General features: G+C 40.1%; 1 protein-coding gene across 3 annotated transcripts in view; it reads left to right on the forward strand.

Annotated features, from left to right (window-relative positions):
* Positions 1–2199: 2199 nt before the first annotated feature.
* The window catches only part of ADCY7 (adenylate cyclase 7), a 61469-nt gene continuing 44044 nt past the window's right edge, over positions 2200–19624 (forward strand). The window contains exons 1-3 of one of the 3 annotated variants that reach the window (XM_027732455.2): positions 3355–3399; positions 4786–4976; positions 9528–9658. The gene's annotated coding sequence lies outside the window, so the exon portion shown is untranslated. Of the gene's footprint in view, positions 2232–3303; positions 3400–4785; positions 4977–9527; positions 9659–19624 lie in introns of those variants that run through there. The other 2 variants (XM_027732462.2, XM_027732447.2) reach the window with 2 other exon arrangements.

The following is a 19624-nucleotide window of genomic DNA, read 5'->3' on the forward strand; positions in this document are numbered from 1 at the left end:
ATATTGTCCTGTAAATGAGGGTGATGGCAATGAAGCAGCTGAAAATAATGTCTTACTACATCCTTCCTAAGCGTGTCGTGCCTAGCATGTTGGGATTGTTCTATTATTAGATATCTTTACAGGAAATAGCAAATAATTTACTCAAGTTATTTGTCTCATTCTCTAAATTGATCAGTGGCCTAAGAGAGAGTGGAGTGTGTGTGGATGCAGACTGGTAAATAGATGCTAAATCTAATCCAAAACAAACAAACAAACAAACAAAATTTCTAATAAATACTTCAATGTCAATGGAATATTTAAAAGGAGTGAATATATTAGGAGTCTACCTGCTAATTTTGAAAGTACAGCTTAACATACTGTGCTACTTTATATATATATATACTATGTATACTTTATATATTGTCTAACCCATGAAATAGTCTATATTAATTTTCAAATTATTCCTAAGGGTTTAAAAGAATATATTCTGATACTATGACTGTATTTCTTTTGTCACATATTTATTTGGTAGGCAACCATCCTCTTGAGTCCTCGCTGACTCATTTATGGGAGCCACTGAAAATCTGAATGTTGAAACATTTCGCAAATAAAATTATTTAGAAGTAACTTGCTGGGACCAAATGCTGTCATCCACTTTCCTGCTGTGAATGGTACAAACATGCACATACTGGAGGCACATTCAACCTGCAGTGACTTACTAAGAGAAAAATGTAACTCCCCACATGAGAGTTACACTTGAAATTTACTATGGTTTTCTATTTCTGCTTTTTTTAAAAATAGTGATCTTTCTCTGTTTCATAATGATTCATGGCCCTGGATACTATGGCAATTTACATTGAAGCACACATCTGAACTGTACAAAACAGGCTTCTGTAATGCTCTGTAACTGAGTTTGTAAATGACACTGGTTACACTTATACATTTGGCATAAACATCCTATCTACAAATAATTTAAGTAGAAAATTGAATTTTTTATTTTATTAGATTTTTATCAGCTAATGTGTTGCATTTTATTTTTACTAAAACTCTACAATTATTAGAGTTAGATATAGTTACCCACTTCAGTCTTCAGAAAAATTAGATTTGTGTCTTTAATACTCTGGTTTTATACATTCAAGATGTAGGTATCACTGTAAAACTGCTGGACATTTTTCTAAGCAAGAGCTTGAAAATAATAATAACGCTTGCTTGTCTATGAAGAACACTTTCACAGAAACAAACGCAACCCTAGGGATTGCTGTACTCAAATTCAGACGGCGTCATTTCAGACGGACCTTCAATCGAGGGCTACATTTTCACAGTGTCAGACATTTGCAGCTATCACATATGCAGAGGGAATTTATTTTAGATCAGTTTTTCTCACCAGGGACAGAACCTTGCACTTAGGAAGTGGCACTGAGCAGGGCTCCCAGCAGTGCCAGGTGCTCTCCAGTAAGGGGTGGTATCATCTGCCTTGTGGAAACCAGCCCTGGCTGTACTTGAGCTGCACAGCACTCGAGAGACATTAGCAGCAGGAAAAAGAACAGGGGGAGTGTATATGTAGCATATGCAGGAGCCGGTTAACTGGATATTAATTTCTATATTTTGGTTCTTTTTTTTTTTTTCCTTTACATCTGTTTTGCTAAAAATGTGTTATAGTGATTTCCAATAGTTAAAGAGTAATGTACACAACAGTGTACATACAGCCCTTGGAGTACTTTGGAACTACTGCCATTAAAAAACCCTACAGTGTCAGTCGTGTTGAACCATGCAAGAATTTTAGATCTTACTATGGAATAGCAAGTATTTGTTGTGAGTATACAGAAATTATGTTATGCAATCTCTGTACTCAGAAGATCCACAGATTTTTGATGAAAAGATAAATTGAGTCCATCTGTTCTGAAACGGCTCCATTTATGATCTCAGCAGAACAATGTATTTCCATTTCCTGCAGATTTAAATCTTGTAATCTAATCCAATTTTCAGTGAAGACAAAGAATTCTTTTTAACAATCATTGTACTGGAAGATTCTTCTTCTTCTCTCCCCTAAGAAATGGTCTGAATAGCCTATGCACCACTTTCATCTGAATACTCCAATAATTTCCTAGTACTTTCTAGATGTACAATGTCCAAAACAGGAATGGGAAGACCCAGATGTTATTAAGTACCTTGCTCAAGACTGCACGTAAAAGCGTCACAGGGCAGGCACCAGAGGAGCAGAGTCCAGTTCACTGCCCAATCCTGTGCCTCAGGTATGGAACCACTTCTTCAGCTGCATCCCTTATATGTTGTCCCACATTGCTGAAACTGCATTTAAATTCCTTTCCAAGATTCCCAGCCCTAACTGCCCCCAAGCATCCTAATGGCTGGGCAGTCTTAGGCAGCAAAGCCTTTCCTATTTGCCCACCAATATTGGAACAGGAGCTTTGAGAGTCACATAAAGCTGTTGTGCTTGTGGTGTGTGCACTGAACTGCTGCTCTGTCCGAGAGAGGCAATTCAAGCTCATTGCTCGGGCCTACGGAGTGTGGAAAGCACCAGCTGGATGCCAGGACAAAAGTAAAAACTGTATTTAGTTACTAAGGTATTATTGCAGTAATGGTAAGTCCATGGATGACTAATACATTGCAGCTGTAGGTAGCCGGGCACACACCTGCCTGCCACGGGCTGCGTGACTAACAAACAGCTCCCCTGATAAACCTAATCCAAAACCCCACAGAAATCGGCGTTTCTTTCTATTGTTTCCAGTGAGCTTTGCATCGGACCTAACGTGTGGTAGAGCCAGGCTCGGTCTGAATTAGCAGCTGTGTGTTCAAGGCTCAGTGCACTGAGGAATCGTTGCCAGCCCAATGAAACTCATATGAAGCAGTCTGAGGAGACTCAAGTCAGTGGAGCGAAACGGGAGCCGTGGGATGGCCGCGGTGACGCTCAGGTCCCTCGTCCCCGGGCGCAGCCTGGGAGGTGGGGAGTCCTGCCAGGAGCACCCCACCAGTAGCCAGATTTTAAAAAGCTGGCTGTAAACCTTCATATTTTTCAGAGCCCAGGGCAGAAATTTGTTTGCAGCCTTGTACAGCGCGGATGCTGATGGGGAGGGCACATGGACACTCCCCGAGCTGTGCGGGATGGGGTGCTGCTGACCCTGAGGGGGAGCAGAGCTGAGGGGGGCCGGGAGCCCCTTTAGGCGAGGCTTAGGCGATGCCTCCCGTAGGTCCCGCCCGCGTCCCTCTCGCAGGAGGCAGAGGCAGGAGGGGCGATGCCGCGGCGCGTCCCGCCCTCGGCGCGCCGGGGAGGCTCCGCGGGCCCCAGAGACACCTCGGGCGGCGGCGGGAGAAGGAGGAGGAAGAGAAGGAGGAGCAGCAGCGCCCGGTCCCAGCCCCAGCCCCAGCCCCAGCCCCGACCCGCTGCTCTCCCGCCGGCCGCAGGTGAGAGGCCGCCCCGGGAGGGGAGATGCCCCGGGAGGGTGAGGGCTCGGGGGTCGCGCTCCGCGGAGCACGAAATTAAAAGCGTCGAAGGTTTCCCGTACAATGGTTATTTATTATCTCTTATGACACCACTTGATACACTTGGGAGCAGCGAATAAATGTTCGGGCCCATAAATCTTTTCTCTCAAGTTTATTAGGCTTAGAAAAGGCGGATTTGGCAAAGCTGCGAGGCCTCAGAATTGGGGTGGGATTCTGCCCGCCGCGTGAATGGAGAACTTCGGGTCTTTTGCTTTCAAAAGTCAAAAGCTGACAGCTCTAGTATGGAGTATTTCAGATCCTTTTAGGCTTGCACTTTTTTAGCACAATAGGGCTTTAAATTGCTGAAGGAGGTGCTTAAATATCAGGGAAAACTTGAAATATCAGCAGAAGGTTGGCTTGTGTCTTTTTTACTGCTGAATAGGTAAGTTACTTCTAATCTTGGTAGGATGTGTTATGGTATTTTTATAACAAGTTAATTAAGGGATTAAAATGCTTTAATACATATAGCACAGCAGACATTATTGCAAGGATCTTACGTTTGCCAGTGGCAGATGAAGGAAATCCTAGAACAGAGGAATATCATCACCAACAACCCAGTAACACACTGAAGAGAGAGCCTGAGACTTCTTTCATGACCGGTGAGAATGTGGTCAACACAAGTGCTGAGAACTGGCAGAGGCACTTAGAAAGCATTTTTGGACACACAAAGTAAATATGATGTTTGAATTTGATTCAGCACAGAAGTCTGTTTTCCTCCTCTCAGATGTGTTCTATTTTATTTGTACTGCTGAGAACCTGACACCCGCAGCTGTGGCCCAAGACTACGATGTGATAAGTGCTGTGCAAATATAAGATGGGGGAATCCACATAAATATACCTAAAAACTGTGGTTTGATTCTGAAGTGTTCTTGGTTTATTATGGGAAATAAAATGTCCTATGCTGGCCACTGCAATATGAAAATTTCTTCATAGTGGGAAATAAGATGTAGCTGTACCTGTATTAGTTACTGCTTTCTGCTGAGATTCATGATGGGAGGGGATTGTCTTTTTTTCCCCTGCTCTTTTTCTCTCTCTCTTTTTTTTATTTATTTTTTTTTTTTTAAATAAGGACCTGGGAACTTTAAAAGGCACTCACCTTAAGAAAAAGTACCATCAAGAAATTCTGTAGGTATAATATATTTTGAGGATAAATAAGAAAAATTTTCAGTATTATTTTTATGCAAGCAGGATTCCAGGAGAAAAAGTTTCTAGGAGGGTTCAGTGTTTGTATCTAGGTCGAAAATAAATAAGCAAACAGTGGGATAGGGTGGTTGTGTTTGTGCTGAAGGGTTTTCTTTGTTTGTTTAGGTATCCTGACCTTTCAAATGTTGAAGTCCTATCCAGACGGTTTTTTATGATCCCTTATAGATGGAAGAAGAATGTACTAAGTACTTGTGAAAAAAGTCTCCATTGCAGTAGTTGACATTAAAACCAGTATTTGCCAAAGTCACCACACCTTGACAGTTTCCCCCTATCCAGAAATGTGGAATGGAAAACGGGTATGTAGAATTCCACTCTGAAAACAGTAAGCCAATACAGGTTTCCAATGGCCATTATAACATGCTATTTGTGCTTCCAGAAGCCATTACTAACAGCAATTAGGGTCATTGGGGGTTCTTGTAAAGCAGCCATTAAACTTCTTAAATTTTTCTTAATGAAGCTAATGTCAACACCATTAAGAGTAAACAAGAAGAGACTTCATTCCCTAATGTATGTGGGTATTTATGTTCTCATGGCTTGTGCTAAGTGAAAGAGCAGGTGCTGGTTGAGAGCTAATTAGTTTAGGGTGTAAGCCTAGAGGTGATGATCACCGTTTTCTGTTAAGGTGGGTATTTGTGTAATTGCCAGTTGCTCTTAAATTAAAAAAAGACAGCATCCCCCCTGAATTTACAGTAAAATCTCTAAAATGAAACCTTAGATTTATTTTTGTGTTACAACTTTGACTTGGGTTTAACATTATGGAATTTATCAAAATTACTTGTTCTGATTATGACTTATTATGGAGGCTGTAAAACATAGGGTAAAATACTTCACCCAGTGATTGCTCCCTCAGTCTCACTGTTTGTGTTGAAGCTATGTTTCATCTTTCTGAAAAAGGATCCAGTCTACCTCGATTTGTTCAGTGGTTTAGGACAATAAAATGTAATAGTCAAACTGCACTAAGCATCTGGCAGGGCTTCTGTAACACAGATGTGATTTGGGACTTTTTCTATACAGAAATAAACCAAAGAATGCTTTATAATGATACAAAATCAGCCTGGGAATGGAGGTGTGTAAGAGCAGCATCCATAAGAATGGAGGGGTGTTAGAGCTGTTTGCTGCTGTGCGAGGCCGAGGTGTGGGGTCTGTGCTCGCTGGCACAGAGGGAGCCTTGGCCACTGCGCGGCCACTCACCGCTCTCTGCTGTTCTTTTGCTCTCTCAGCAACAGCTGAGCTCACAAGCGGTTCCAAAGGCTTAGGCATACTGTAAAAGTGCAGTTACAGACCCTACTGAAACCAAGAAGGTTTTTCAGATGAAAACTGGTACCTGGTTGAGCCAGAGATGGCTCTTTTCTTCCCTAATTAAAGCCCAGTCAACATCCCAATTCTTAAGTGCAGTCTCTTTAAAGCACCATTTGAGGAACTGAATACTGCATGAGTAGGGAGATAATCTATTAAGGCAGCATCTGCAAAGTTTCAAGATGATTATTTGCTAAGCTGACAGGATGTTACAGTGTGAAATAGTTTGTAACCACTGTGTAGTTAAATCATCTTGTATCACAATGAGGAAGTGCAACTTCTTCCTTGGGTCATTACGGCAGAATTCACGAAGAGTCTGTCTTGTGTTGGCTGAAAAAATGAATTCTATATTTTACAGTTTGAAAACAGTAAGGACGTTGATCTGGGATTTTCTCCTACTCTTATTTAAAAAAAAAACAAACACACACAACATTTTCACCTGGGAAAAAAATGCTGTATTATAAAATTAGGAGTTTTATAACACTCTTATCTCATAGTAAAAATCATGATCATCGTTTTCTCCAGAGACTTGAAAATCCCTTTAAATAACTGTTGGTGTTACTTGTCTTTTGCCTCTTACACCATCCTATCTTCCTGAGACTCCTTGAGCAGGGTCCATGCTCTGTCTCGTGGTGCCAAGCCAGCAGGGTGTTCCACATGTGCTGGCAGAGGGGCAAGCTGTACATTGGGTCTTTCCTTTAGAAGTGTTCTTTGCTTAACAAGTATAACATAGGATAGCACAAATAGGCTGTAATGATATTTCCTACACACCATGTGTAGATTGCTACTGCTGAGTGTTACCTCTGCAGAGTTGGTAAAATTAAGGTGTAAAAAGTCGAACAATTTTGTCTAGGTTCCTCAAAGGTAAACAGCAAAATTGAATACAACATGAGGCTGCATTACCAAGGCATTGCATTACCTCAGTACCTTGGAGTTATGACATGAGTTTGTGTCAAAAAATGTCCTTCAAACCGCTTTGTTTTGCGTAGCCTGTTTGCAGTAGCATTTTTATAAAAATCAAATAAACCTTCTCCTCTGTAGCACCAGGCTGCTGTTTTGAATTTTACAGCACAGGCCCTGCAGTTCAGAGGCTTCAGGTCTGCTGGTGCTTTAAAGAAGAAACAAAATCAAAGCTGGCTCTCGTGTGACACAGGGCTACACATACCACTTTTCCTAAAAGCTTTCTTCACAGCTAATGGCCAAAATGTTCCTCTCTTAACAGATGTTCTGTAATCCTCATTTCAGCATTAAAAGTAGCTTCTGGTCTGTAATTACAGAGAGGGAACAAACAGGGTGTGTTTAACTTCTGTTTCTAGGCATAAAACTAAGTGAATAAATAATACATTCTATTTAAAAACAGAAATAACAAAGATTACCAAGGCTGCAACTGGCATAAGTCAGAGAAAGGTGAGAAGTTTCTTTGAATATATGTGGCTGCTTCTGGCAGCTTCTGAACTGCCCTGAAGTGCCCCTGTGCTACAAGTGTTCTGTGTGCACTGCAGGACATGTGTGTATGTTTGCTCTGCTCAGTAGCTTGTGGGGCCTTCTGGTAAAGATAATTAAGGAGTTCATTTTCAGGCTCATTCTCCTGTGTCCTGCATCACAGTTTGCTTAAGTGTAGTGATAGAGCTTTGTCCCATCTTCTGTTCTGTGGGTTGCAGAAATAAATACTGTTTGAAATCTGAGTTGTCATTCAACCCCCAACAAAAGGAATGTGTTTTGGAGATACTCAGCAAGAGTAGTAATAAATCCTTATTTTATTTTTTTTCAAAATAATGCTGCCTTGTAAATGGCTGGTTATAAAGCCACAAGCATAGTCTTGTGATGTAATCAATACAAAAATGCTTAAAAGGGCTTTGATAAAGTTTTTAGGTCTTAAGACTGCATGCTTTATTTCATGGAAGGAGACAACATAATAAGGGGTTTATAGATAGATAAATGTAGAAATAATTTAACTGTGACGGTACAACTTTGGTTTCAGTTTGCTGCTTTTCATTCAATGAATTTTTGTTATGACTAATAATGATTAGTTAGCATTTCAGTGAGTTGAATAAAATATTTTAGTAAGATGATTTTCATTTGCAATATAACCTGGCTTTTAGCCATTATTGACTTAAATAGTTAATATCCAATCTGTGATGCTTTCTGATTTGTTTATTGATGTAAGGGCATACATTCATACTGGGGGTTCTTTTAAGGACTGGTTGATGATCAAACCACCTAGCAGTGACTAATTCTTACTTGGATACCCTTTTCCAAGTAACCAAAATGGTGAGGAAACAAGCATTCCAGGGGAATGACAGAGCACGTGGAAGGGCTGGGTAAGGAGTGCAGCTGGGAAGGAGCTCCAAAGGTGAATGCAGACAGGCTGAGCTCACTGAGGTTTATTCAAACTCAGCTGAAATTAATGGAAATGGGTGATAAGGCCCTGATCATTTAAATGCCACATATTCTTAGCATCTGGCTCATGTCAACCTGAGCCCATCTGTTACGGTATTTCAGGCAGGACCTGCTTGCTGGAACAAGCTCAGACTTAGTCAGGCTGTGGGGGGAAAAACCAGACTGGGTCAAGCTGAGAGAGGATGAACTTTGTGTTGCAGCTTTTCTGTGTGCCTGGGTCTTTTTCCCTGTTATTGCTACTGAGCATATGTGGGACTGAATCAAAAAAACTAGTTTCAGTAGCAGAACAGAATTTTGGTTTTAATTTCCTCATTTGGGGTTTCCTCATTTAATTTCCTCATTGGAAGTTGGGGTACCACTATCAAAACTTTCTCACTTCCTCACACTTTCTGCCTGGTCTCCTCCTCCTTCTTTGCCAGTGGTTTCAAGCCTGCTGCTGTGAAGATGACAGTCATTTCAATGCCAAGGAAACAAACATTTGTATATTTGTGAAATACACATTTATTGGAATAAACTAAAATAAATAACAGAAGATGTGAGAAATGTATGTAGGCATTACTTATACTTATTAATCAGGAACTGAATTTTGAGGTTAAAATACTTTAAGAATTCTTATCACAGAGAAAGACAATGGATCAGTTTTGATACTTGAATTGTGCAAGTTCTTACTGTTCTGCTTATTCCATGTGTAGTACCTGTACTAGTGTATGTGGGCCCTGTGCAGTTTATTAGAAGACAGGAACAACATAGAGGCAAAGTATACTTCTGTGGCTTTATAACTTCTAGGTCCTGGGAACTTTAAATTCCTGCCTGCTCGCTAGTTATGTAAAAATGACTAATAATGTCTGTGTAAAAAAAAATGTGGTTTTTTTTGTCTAGAAATATCCTTATATGACTTGAAGAATGAACACAGGAGTAAATGCAGTGAAGGCAGCGATTTTTCTGGTGTAACTAAGCTGGCTCAAGGAGAGCTGCCACTGAAAGTGGGCAGCACTGCTTGCTTCCTGCCCCTGTGCCCCCACCCCTCCCTGGAGTCAGCACTGGTGCTCAACTGACCTGCTGCTGAGATGATTCATGGAACTAAATGGGTAAAGAGAATTTTTTTGAATAGTATAAGCATTTTTTAAGTATGATATTTTTTTCCTCTGTAGGAACAGAACAACCAGGTTAGAGGAAGTGGCAAGAAGAACGTGTTGTTGAACTTCTAGAGAGACAGATGGGGACAGTTCCCCCCTCTTTGGTGGTGGCTGTGCTGTAAAACTGGGCTCCTGCTTTCCGAGTGGTAAGTTACACTTCTGCAAACATGCTGGAAAAGGGAGCTGGACTGTGTTTTGGTTGAAGGTATTGCCTTGTGATCCCAATTCCAGTATTTCTTAAGAGTGAGCTCTGTTCTTCTGTTTTACTTTTACAGCAGGAAATGACTATAAAAATATTTCACTGTAGTACTTTTTAAAAATCACCTATAGTTTTTTGCAAGTTCCTGAGGAGTATTCTGTTTTGAATTTAGTTGTTTTTACTTTTTATTTTTAGATTGCTAATTGTAACAGTTACAATCAGCTGCCCACCACCTTTTCCCTCAGGATGCTGCCCTTTTAAAATAAGGCAGAAGATGCTTTGCAGTGCTAGAGCAACAGTTGACATACACTGTGGTTTGCTTAAGAATGTGCAGTGTTACTGCACATAAGATACTAACACAAAATTCACAGCTGTTGGAAGATAGTCAGAGCTAGGAGTTGCTCTGAGAAAGTGAGATTTTGATTTGGTAACAGTATAAACACCGTGTTTAGCTTTCAAAGAAATAGGAAAAAGCAGTATAGTTAAAACAATTGTAAAAACAATTTGATGCCGTTTTTGCAATGCCACAATAGACAAAATTCCACACAGGCAGTTTTATTTTCCCCAGTGAGCTGATGTGTTGATTGCTTGCATGTTCAGAGCTCTCTTGCAGAGTTGTAGAACATGATTTAGTGACACAGGTTGTCAGTGTGAGCAGAACCACATGTGGGTGTTAATTGCTTCTGGTCAGGTGCAGACCAATTAATTAACGATGTTGTTAGATAAAGGAGATTAAATTGCAATTAATGAATAGTATATTGGAAGAGTAAAAGGGGAAGTTTTGTTTTTCAAGATTCTGGGCAGATTTAGGCAAGAAATAAGAGTTGCTCTTTTCTCATATTGGTTCTGTGTTCCATAGCCATTTATCAAGCATGTTTACACAGGGAATTTGGATGTAGTTGTAGCTAAACTGGTTTATCAGAGTAGCATTAAACACTTGTTTTACAAGTTGAATTAATTTTTGTCCTACTTTCATGCAGGCAGTTGTATTTGGAAATACATTCTGCTGTATTTGCTTTGAACTGAGTTGTTCCATGATCATTAGGCTTTCCTCTGAGTTGTCTCTGCTGCCAATAAAATCTATACATGTAAGGATACATAAACATCTATTAGTATAAATAAATAAAAATAACAAAAGTGTCTTTTCTGAAGGCTGTAGAATCTAAAAGATACTGATACTGTGCTTGTTCCTTTTTACCTTTCTGAATGTTTTCTTCATCCCATTCTGTGTATCAGTATCCCAGGCATCATTCTTTGGGCTTGAGCATTTACAAATAGATAGCTAATTTTTTTAAGAAGCACTTGCCAAAAAAACCCCAAACAACCAAACTTACTACCTGCTGGTAAGGCTGAGGAGTGTTGGTTGTAGAAAGTGTGGGAAATCTGGGAATTGGGAAGCTAGCAATCAGTTGTTGGAGGTTTCACATGCTGTAAAAAATATTCTCACTGTAAACTGAGGGGCTTTCAAGAGGGGAAAAAACGAGATGGGTGGGAGGAAGAAGGATTTCTTTAACTGTGCACTGCCCTTCCAGAAATGTGATAACTGCAGGTTATAGGCAGAGGAGACCTAATTGTATTGTATTGTGATACTGTAGTGGACTTGGGAAAAAACTTGCCCTGATCCAGAGTCAGGCTTAGGTTACTGCCAACGTTGAGATGGGGACTCTGGAGATATCTGAACAGGAAAGGAAGCCTGGTGAGTTTTAAAAGCACTTTTGAAGGCAGCTGTCTAATACATTGGAAACTAAGTTGTCCAGAAATATTTTTTATTTGCTGAGACGTGAACCCTGCTCTCAGAGCAGTGGCCTAGCAGTGGGCAGGGGAAGTGTGCAGACTGAGTGGGGAACAACTCTATCTCTCTTTTTAGCCTCATGGTTGAATTTAGTAAGTTCTCTTTTTGTGTGGTGGTTAGTGGATTTGTGCCTTTTCTGCAAGACACCAGCCAGCTGTATTTGTGTTCACTCCATATGTGAGTGCTTTAAGCATCTTGGGGTTCTGGGTGCTGCCTCTCTGCACCGGCTCCCTGAGCCTGCACCATGGAGACAATGGCCCTGGACATTAAAATCAGTTCTGACTCTCTCTGTTTGAAGTAGACAAGTTTTTCTAGAGTCCCAAATGCTAGGACCACAAGATGTATAGCTAGTTGTTGGGGGAATTTTTAAAGCAGCTTTCCAGGTGACACTGGAGGTTGCTGGTCAGTGCAAAATGAGCAATACAGCATGCTGTTCCCTGAATCTTCCTCCTTTGAAGTGCTCTTTAGGATTTGCTCAATGCTCTCCAGGGTTCTCATGTCCCAGTGCTTGACACCCCCAGGTGTACAGTACAGGCTTTTCTTTGCTCCATGAGAAGGATTCAGGCAGACTTGGCTTCTCTTGCTGTTCCCTCTGCTGCAGTGTGACCCTCTGGTCACTCACAAACCCTTGGGTGGTCTGTTGCGTGGTTACCACACAATTTGAGTTCAGACCTGAAAAACTGGTTTTTGTATGCACTAACCACCTGTTCTGCTGGGGAACAGCCCAGGTACTTGTGGATGGTCTTTATTGGTGTCTTATTCAGCAGAGGAGGCTGAGCACTGCTTCTTCCTCCACACAATGCCATCCAACCAGCCCTTCCTAACTGTGTTCAACAAAGGACTGTTATGTTTAAAGAGTGCCAGTAATGTCCACCTGAGCTTCAGAATACATATGTAGGCTCCTGTGACAGTCATAAGGAATTTGTGATTACAGAGCAGAGCTGCCTATGATGGCACTGTTTCCTCACCTCCCCCAGCAGTGTACAAGGTCAGACTGCATGTATGTCTTCTAACATAAATGTATATTCTTACTTTGGGGAGCAACGTGGTAATTATGGCCAGGCTAGTTTTTAGACAATAACCAGGCAGGTGACAGGTCTGCCTTCTAACCTAAGAGGGTGACTGCACAAAATGTTGCCAGGGAGCAAGTTAAAATGCCATATTTATTACCTGTGCATAATGTTATCCTGCATAAGGTAAATGTGAGGCAGGTGATTCTACTTTGCTTTACAGGAGGCTGTGAGTTTGTACATTGGCAGTTACTATGGGAGATTTTACATGCTATTAATCTTCATGTTTTAATTGATCTGCTAATAATTTGTTTGTGTAACTAGGTAGGTAGGTTTCTTTACCATGGTAGCCTTTAAAAAAAAATCTTTAAAATCTGGATAATTTGATAACTTGGACAGACCATTTGTAGAACACAAACTGCATTGTGTGCCTTTTGATTGGAAGTAGTGCTTGAGTCATAAGAATCCCAAGATCAAGTAGTTTTCTCTAGTTCTAAACTGCTTGGGATGATTGCCTGTATTCCCATAAGATAATCCTTATGGTTAATTCTTTTCTATGTTGCCATATAGCTGATAGCATGGCTTGTGTAGCTATATAGCTAACTGCAGGTTTTACTCACCTGCCCTTTCTCTGTTTAAAGAAGCCAAGCCTTTTTTTTTTTACACAGTAGTAACCTGGTGGGTTGTTGCACCCTCCTTGCACTATTGCCAAACATAGCTTTTGGTTATGAGTTGTTTACAAAAAAACCAAAAACAAAACAAAAACCCAAACCAAACAAACAAAAAGGCATTTCAGAACTGTAAGCTGATGTTTCACTTCCCTTATGAATTTTTGTCTACTTTTGGCCAAAGCTGAGTTTTTTTCTGAAGCCAAGTGCTAAAAGCTTAGTTTAAAACACAATTTTGTGATTTAGGGTCCACTAAAAATGTCTGCTATTGTTAATGTTCTGATAAAACACTAACATTTTAAGTCAGTGGGCTAAATTATTCTTATAACTTCCTTCCTGTCTTAATGGAAAAGTCAGCAAACTTTTAAGCATTTTCTTTGGGCCTATGACTTAAGTTTTTACGTATATTTCCCTATAATGAAATATTCAGATTTCAAGCACACTAAGTGAAGGAATATATGGCAAAGATTATCTGCTATGCTTCTGGAATATGCCATACAGTTACCTTGGGTTTGTACTTCACTATAGCTTGTTTGTGCAAAAGACTAATTTCTGAGCGTGAACTAGGAGTACTGGCACAAACATCTGCTTTTATTGATGAGCTTCCTGGCATTTCTTTTGTTTGACTCCTGCCAGAATGAGAATATGTCTTTTCTTCTTGGGGATTTCTTGACCTGCAGTCCGAGTTCCTTGATGCATCACTCACTGAATCATCCCCATTCCTTAGGCTGACCCCCTCCTGATCCTTTCTGTAGGGTCACAGAACAAGGGCAGGCTGGGGAAGTCGCTCAAGCTCTTGGAGGAGGAGCAGTCACCAGGCCAAGAGGTGCTCCCTGTCTGCAAGGGGGGAGCTTCAGACCTCTGGTCTGGCTGTATCAGCCCTGGGAAGGTCACTCACACATGGCTGGGATCAGAGTCCCCTGGGAAATGTGGTTTTGTGCTGACTTCCAGGCTTCATCTCAGCCAAAGGAGGAAACTTGAAGGGAAATTGATAAAATCTAACACCACTTAAAAGAATTGATGCATTAATAATTATATTTGCTGTCATGAGTATAATTTTCTCTAAATCTTAATTTTTGCTTATTGTGGGTGACTCAAGTCCTTGATTTTTGTTCACAGTACAGATTTATTTCAGCTGTGGTGGTGATAAAGTGGACATCATCTAGTGTTCCTAGTACATGTAAAATCTCTCTGATATTTGGGATGCTTGATTTACAGCTTTGGTTTTACTTTATTTTACTACTTCTGTGTGTCATCTTGCCAAAGAAATTGGGATTTCATAAAATTGGTGTTTTTGGAGAGTTTAGTGAATGTTGGTTCTATGTTCATCGTACCCGTCTAGTGTCTAAATACTAAAACTTTTTCTTAATGCTTTCCTTATTTGTGCTTGATATCTGCTACTGGCAGTGTACACTGTGTTTCCCAATGGCACACTTCTCTTTTACCCCACTGAGTTTTTTTGAACATCACTTGAACCTCTGAGCATTTCTTACAAATCTCCTCTCTTCCCCAGGCACCTTCTTTTTGAACTCTATCTAAAGCTGAGACCTTGTGTGAAAGATGTAGAGAGGTTTTTTTTTGTGCTTGTCACTGAGTACATTCAAGCAGTTGTGTACTTCTGTAAAAGTGCTGTGGAGTGACTGGAATGTTTTGAGACCTAAGTTTTGACTGTTTGCTTGTATTTAATTTCTTTACTGTCAGGGATTTCTTGTGCTTATATATGCCTATATCGATATTTAACAAAGAGACAGTGATGAAATTATTGGTATAGTCCAACATATTTGTGCCTGAATACAGTACCTGCTTACAGTCATTTTAAGGAGTGGATTAGAACTTTTTAACAAAAATACATACCAGACATTTTCACTTACATTTTATTCCTTTTCTTCCTCATTTCTGACTTGTTGTAGTGTCTGTATGCCTAGGCTTAGCATGATGATAAAATAGTAAGAGTCTGGATGTAAACCAGGGTTGTGATTTAAATAAATGTTACAGTATTTTCATGTCTGTGTGTAATACATAGAGTACCTAAAAATGTAGCTTGCCTGTTTTATGCATGATTAATGTCACTGAAGGATTGCATATGGCTTATGGTTCCCTTGCCCTGAAACACTTGGGCGTTAGCTCCTGGGTGAAGCGAGCAGACTCAGTGATAGATACGGATACAGGATTTGTCATATTGTGCATTATATTGTATTTCAGTGGTTTCTACTTCATTTCTTAAAATTTGGCTTTTGACATACTTTCATTTTCAAGCACCATGGTATTCCACAGTGAAAGTTTATGAAAGTCAGTTAAACTAATTTAAAACCAAGAAAAAGGAGTGAAGTGTTAGTGTGTGGGGTTTGGATTTGTAAATATTTGGGGATTGTGTTACTTCAGAAACACTACACACGTGTAAATGTTTGGCTTTTTCTTTTCTTTCTCATTGGGAACTCATGTTTTTTGAGGCTGGTAATGAAATGCAAAAATACTTGGTTTTGAGATTAACCTGTGGAAGGTGTGTAAGATAGAACACATGTATTACAAGTTGCAAAATGGTCATGAAATGATTGATGTTGTTTCAGTTTGTGTGCTTGGCTCCCTTTTGCTTAAAAGTGTGAGCTAAGCTTTTCAAATAGTTCTTTTTATCTGCAAACTCCCTTAATTATTCCTCCCTTATTCCTGCCTTTGAATACAGATCATTTTGGTGTACATCTTGCCACACAACACTTGTAAGTTGGAAGGAAAGAGCACTTTTTTTTCTCCACATGAAATTACTTGATTTTTAGGCAGCAAACTTGAAGTGTGATTTCATGGTGGAAGCATAAACCTGGCAGTCAAAAGATGTGAGTAGCGCTCACAGGGTGATTCTAGCAAGTTTGATTTATTTCTGGTTTTTTCTTTCTGTGAAATGTTGATAGAAATAAGAGTACATGAGGGTTTATTTACTCATCTTGGAGACTCCCAGACAAAAGTGGAAAGCATTCTGGACATTAACAGTAATTTGGCTGCTGGAAGTTGCCCAAAGTACTGGCAGTATGTTCTTGCTCTAACTGAAAAATAAAGTAGCAGTTCTCCTTTCTTTAATAAGTGCGAGTCTGCTTGGATCCTGCTCAGCAGCCTGTTGTGAAAGTCATCACTTCTAATAGCACAGGGCCCCAGGGACCACCACAGGGCATTGGCTGGCTCAGTACTGACTCACAACCTGAACTGCTGGCACTGCTCATCTAGAAAAATGATGCAATTACGACTCTCCTCCCTAGTCTGGGAAAGCATCTTGGACCTCCTCATTCACAGCTTCAGTTTTCAGAGATGGGCTGAGCCAGCCTGACTGGGGTGAGTCTTCCCTGCTTGCGTGTACTTATCAGTCCCCATTCTTCACAGTCTTGATTATTTCCTGCAGGTTGTGGAGTGTGTATAACTAAACTGTTAATGACTTCTGTTGGATGTTAAAACAGAGAGTTACAGACCACCCTGACTACTTGCTTAGCAGAGCACAGAGGTCTGTTTTCCCCGAGAAGCTGATCTCTTCTGTTGCTGGCTCTTGCCTGGCATCTCTCTGGGCTGTCCCTCATCCTGGGGCACATGTGGTAGCACAGTTCTTCCCATGACAGCTGCAGCAACATTTTCAGGTTAAGGAGCACATTCCTGCTGTCACCTCCTTGTCCAGCCTCTGCTCAGCAGCCAAATGCTCTCAGCTGTGTCGGCTGTGCTGCCACAAAGCTGCTGCACACAGTCAGTGACCCGTCTGCCTCTTGGGCAAGAAGAAACAAAACCTGGGAGAGACAAATGGTTATTTTTGAGCTGATCTGACTGCATATAGACCTAGAAAAGTGACAGGGACATACCAAAGGACTGGTGTGCTGTGGTGACAAGACAGGAGCAAGTGGTGGGGAGGAAGAGCGAAGAGAAGGAGAAACTTGAGCAAATATTAGTGGAGACACCCCTGTTGCAGAGCCATAGCCAAGACCTGTGGATTTAGTTCTTTAAAATGAGCAGCAAAACTTTCCTCTCTAGATTTCTGTTCATTAAACTGATTTAAACTCTGTGTGTAGGGAGGATGGTGATTTATGAATAAACGTGCATTTGCTGAAGCAGGGAGTTGTACTTGAACACACTCCTCACATCTCTCTGCACACGTGGGCCCTTCCCCGTTATGTGAGGGTTTGCTGCTCAGGCAGTGAGCTGTGTGCTGGCAATGAGGAAGTGATGGTAATGGTGCATGTGTCAGCTTGAACCAGGCCTAAAAAGGTGGTGGTGTTACAACCACGTGAAAGAAACGTCATGATTTCATCCACTGCTCTGTCACGCCATTGCTCCGAAATGCTGATTTCACTTGCTACCGAAAAACTGGTGTTAAATGAAAGATTCCCCCCAGCCCCTGCTTCTGTAATTGAATTTACAGCACTGATTCACTGTGTTGTGTTTGTAACCACCATGTCTGTCAGTGGCAGCTGAAGGGTGGACATTCTGCTGTCCTTAACATCATGCATTCTTATTTAATTATATATTTATTTTTAAAAATAGAATGCAATTACACAATAACTTAATTATTTTTTTATGTGATGTTTAAAGCCCAGCATTGTGCTTCCTGCCACAGCTGAACAGACATTCTCCTCCAGGAATTATATCAGTTTCTGGAAGTAAGAGATTAAAGTCCAGCAAAATATTTAAGTGCCAACAGAGATGTTTACTGTAATGAATTGTTATAGTCCAAAATTATTTGTGTTTTATAAGCTTGGGACTACTGTATTCCTAAAAAGTCTTGTGAGTATTCATTTATAACATCAGCACCTTTTGTGGGTGGATGTTGGTATTAGGTCAGCTCCTTTGTGAAAGAAAAAGGGGATACACTTGGAGCCAGCCAGTAGAAAATCTGTAGGAGGGCTAAAAGCTAGAAAATGGATTAAGTTCGTTGCTTCAACCACAACAGTTGTTCTTCTCATACTGGCATTTAGGCCTTCAGAAGGTTTGGAGAATTTGTATGTGCACAGGATGGAAATAGGGGATTAGAGATGAGAGAAATCACTCTGGAATTTATTATGCTTTAACTGCAGGATGTGGTTATTGAAATAACATTCTTGGGTTTTTGGCAAAAACTCAGTAATTTCGTGTGAGTTTGTAAGACAGGGGTAGCCAAGTTCAGCTGCAGCACGAGGTAAGATGAAGATGGGGGTTGAAGGCTCTTCAGTGAGTTGTAACATGTACAGCCAGCATGCTCCTTCATGTTGTAGTTTAGGAATTTAAAAATCCCTTTTATAGGAGAAATCAACACACTCTTGACTCTTCTTGAGCTTTTCAATGTAATTTTGATGGTAGTGTGGGAGAAGAAGTAGTGCCAGTTTTATCTAATATTTTTTGCTTTGTTCTAGCTTTCTTTTTTGTTTCTGAGCATTTCTGTTGTTTCTACAGTAGACTGTCTTGGATGCTTCTGAGGAAAATAAACTTTAGGCTAGTGATCAGTTCAATTTCTGTTTCCTTGTACTGTCATCTAGCATGGAAGTGATCTTCAGAAGATCTACAAGTGTGTTAACCAGGCAGTAAAATAGAAAGAAGCACTGTGTTATTTGTAATACTTTTAGTTTGATTTATAAATTAGTGTTTATTAAAAATATATATAATATGAAATAGATTTTAAACATTTCTGAAAAATATTGAGAGTTCTTAAGAACTGTATGTAGCTGAGGGGAAATAATGGTAGTGTTGTAAAACAACATCTGAAGGATCTGCTCGTTAAGGTAGATTTTAAGTATAGCACAGGATTTTAATGATACAAATCACATTTTTGTTTTAAAATACTTTAATTCAGTTAAAATTACTGTAATGAAATGTGTTTTTACAGATTAGATATAAAATTGTTTCAAACCAGTACTCAATGCACATTATGCCACAGTATCTTGTCCAATGATACTTCAAATAAATGTCAGTGTTTCAGTGCAAAGTAATTATTAGTGAAGCTCAAAAGAGATGGTAAAAGAGATTTGCTGTAAAATATTTCACTTCTCAGTGTAAAAGTGATTATTTGAAATAAATTAAGATATTTTTACAATTGTGGATATTCAAGATGAGCATTCAAATTAGAGCTCCAGCAGAATTGGTGTCACTGCTATATCTCCTAGCAGGATAAACCTTGAGTCTCGTGGCAACTTTATAGTTTTAAGTTAATAAATAAACTGTGTAGATAACCAGAAACTCTTGGTGCATTGCAGTGTATCTTCACAGAGTTTTGTTAAGGTGTCCACTGAACCAGTCAAAAAGTCTGAGTAAGGATAGTGTGAACAATTTTGAAAATAGTTATCATTAATAATTTCTATTTATGTTGAAAAAATTAAGTTACTGTTGGCAATACAAAGCATATCTAATAACTACACCAAAAGAAAAATTGAAGGGGGCTTTTTTGAAAAAGAAGTCAAACAAAATCAGTGTTTTCTTAGCTTCTGTACAATTTCCATAGCCACAGT

This window comes from Pipra filicauda, unplaced genomic scaffold (genome assembly GCF_003945595.2).
Source record: "Pipra filicauda isolate LSUMZ 115617 unplaced genomic scaffold, ASM394559v2 scaffold46_size3722508_pilon, whole genome shotgun sequence".
NCBI classification, from domain to species: Eukaryota; Metazoa; Chordata; class Aves; order Passeriformes; family Pipridae; genus Pipra; species Pipra filicauda.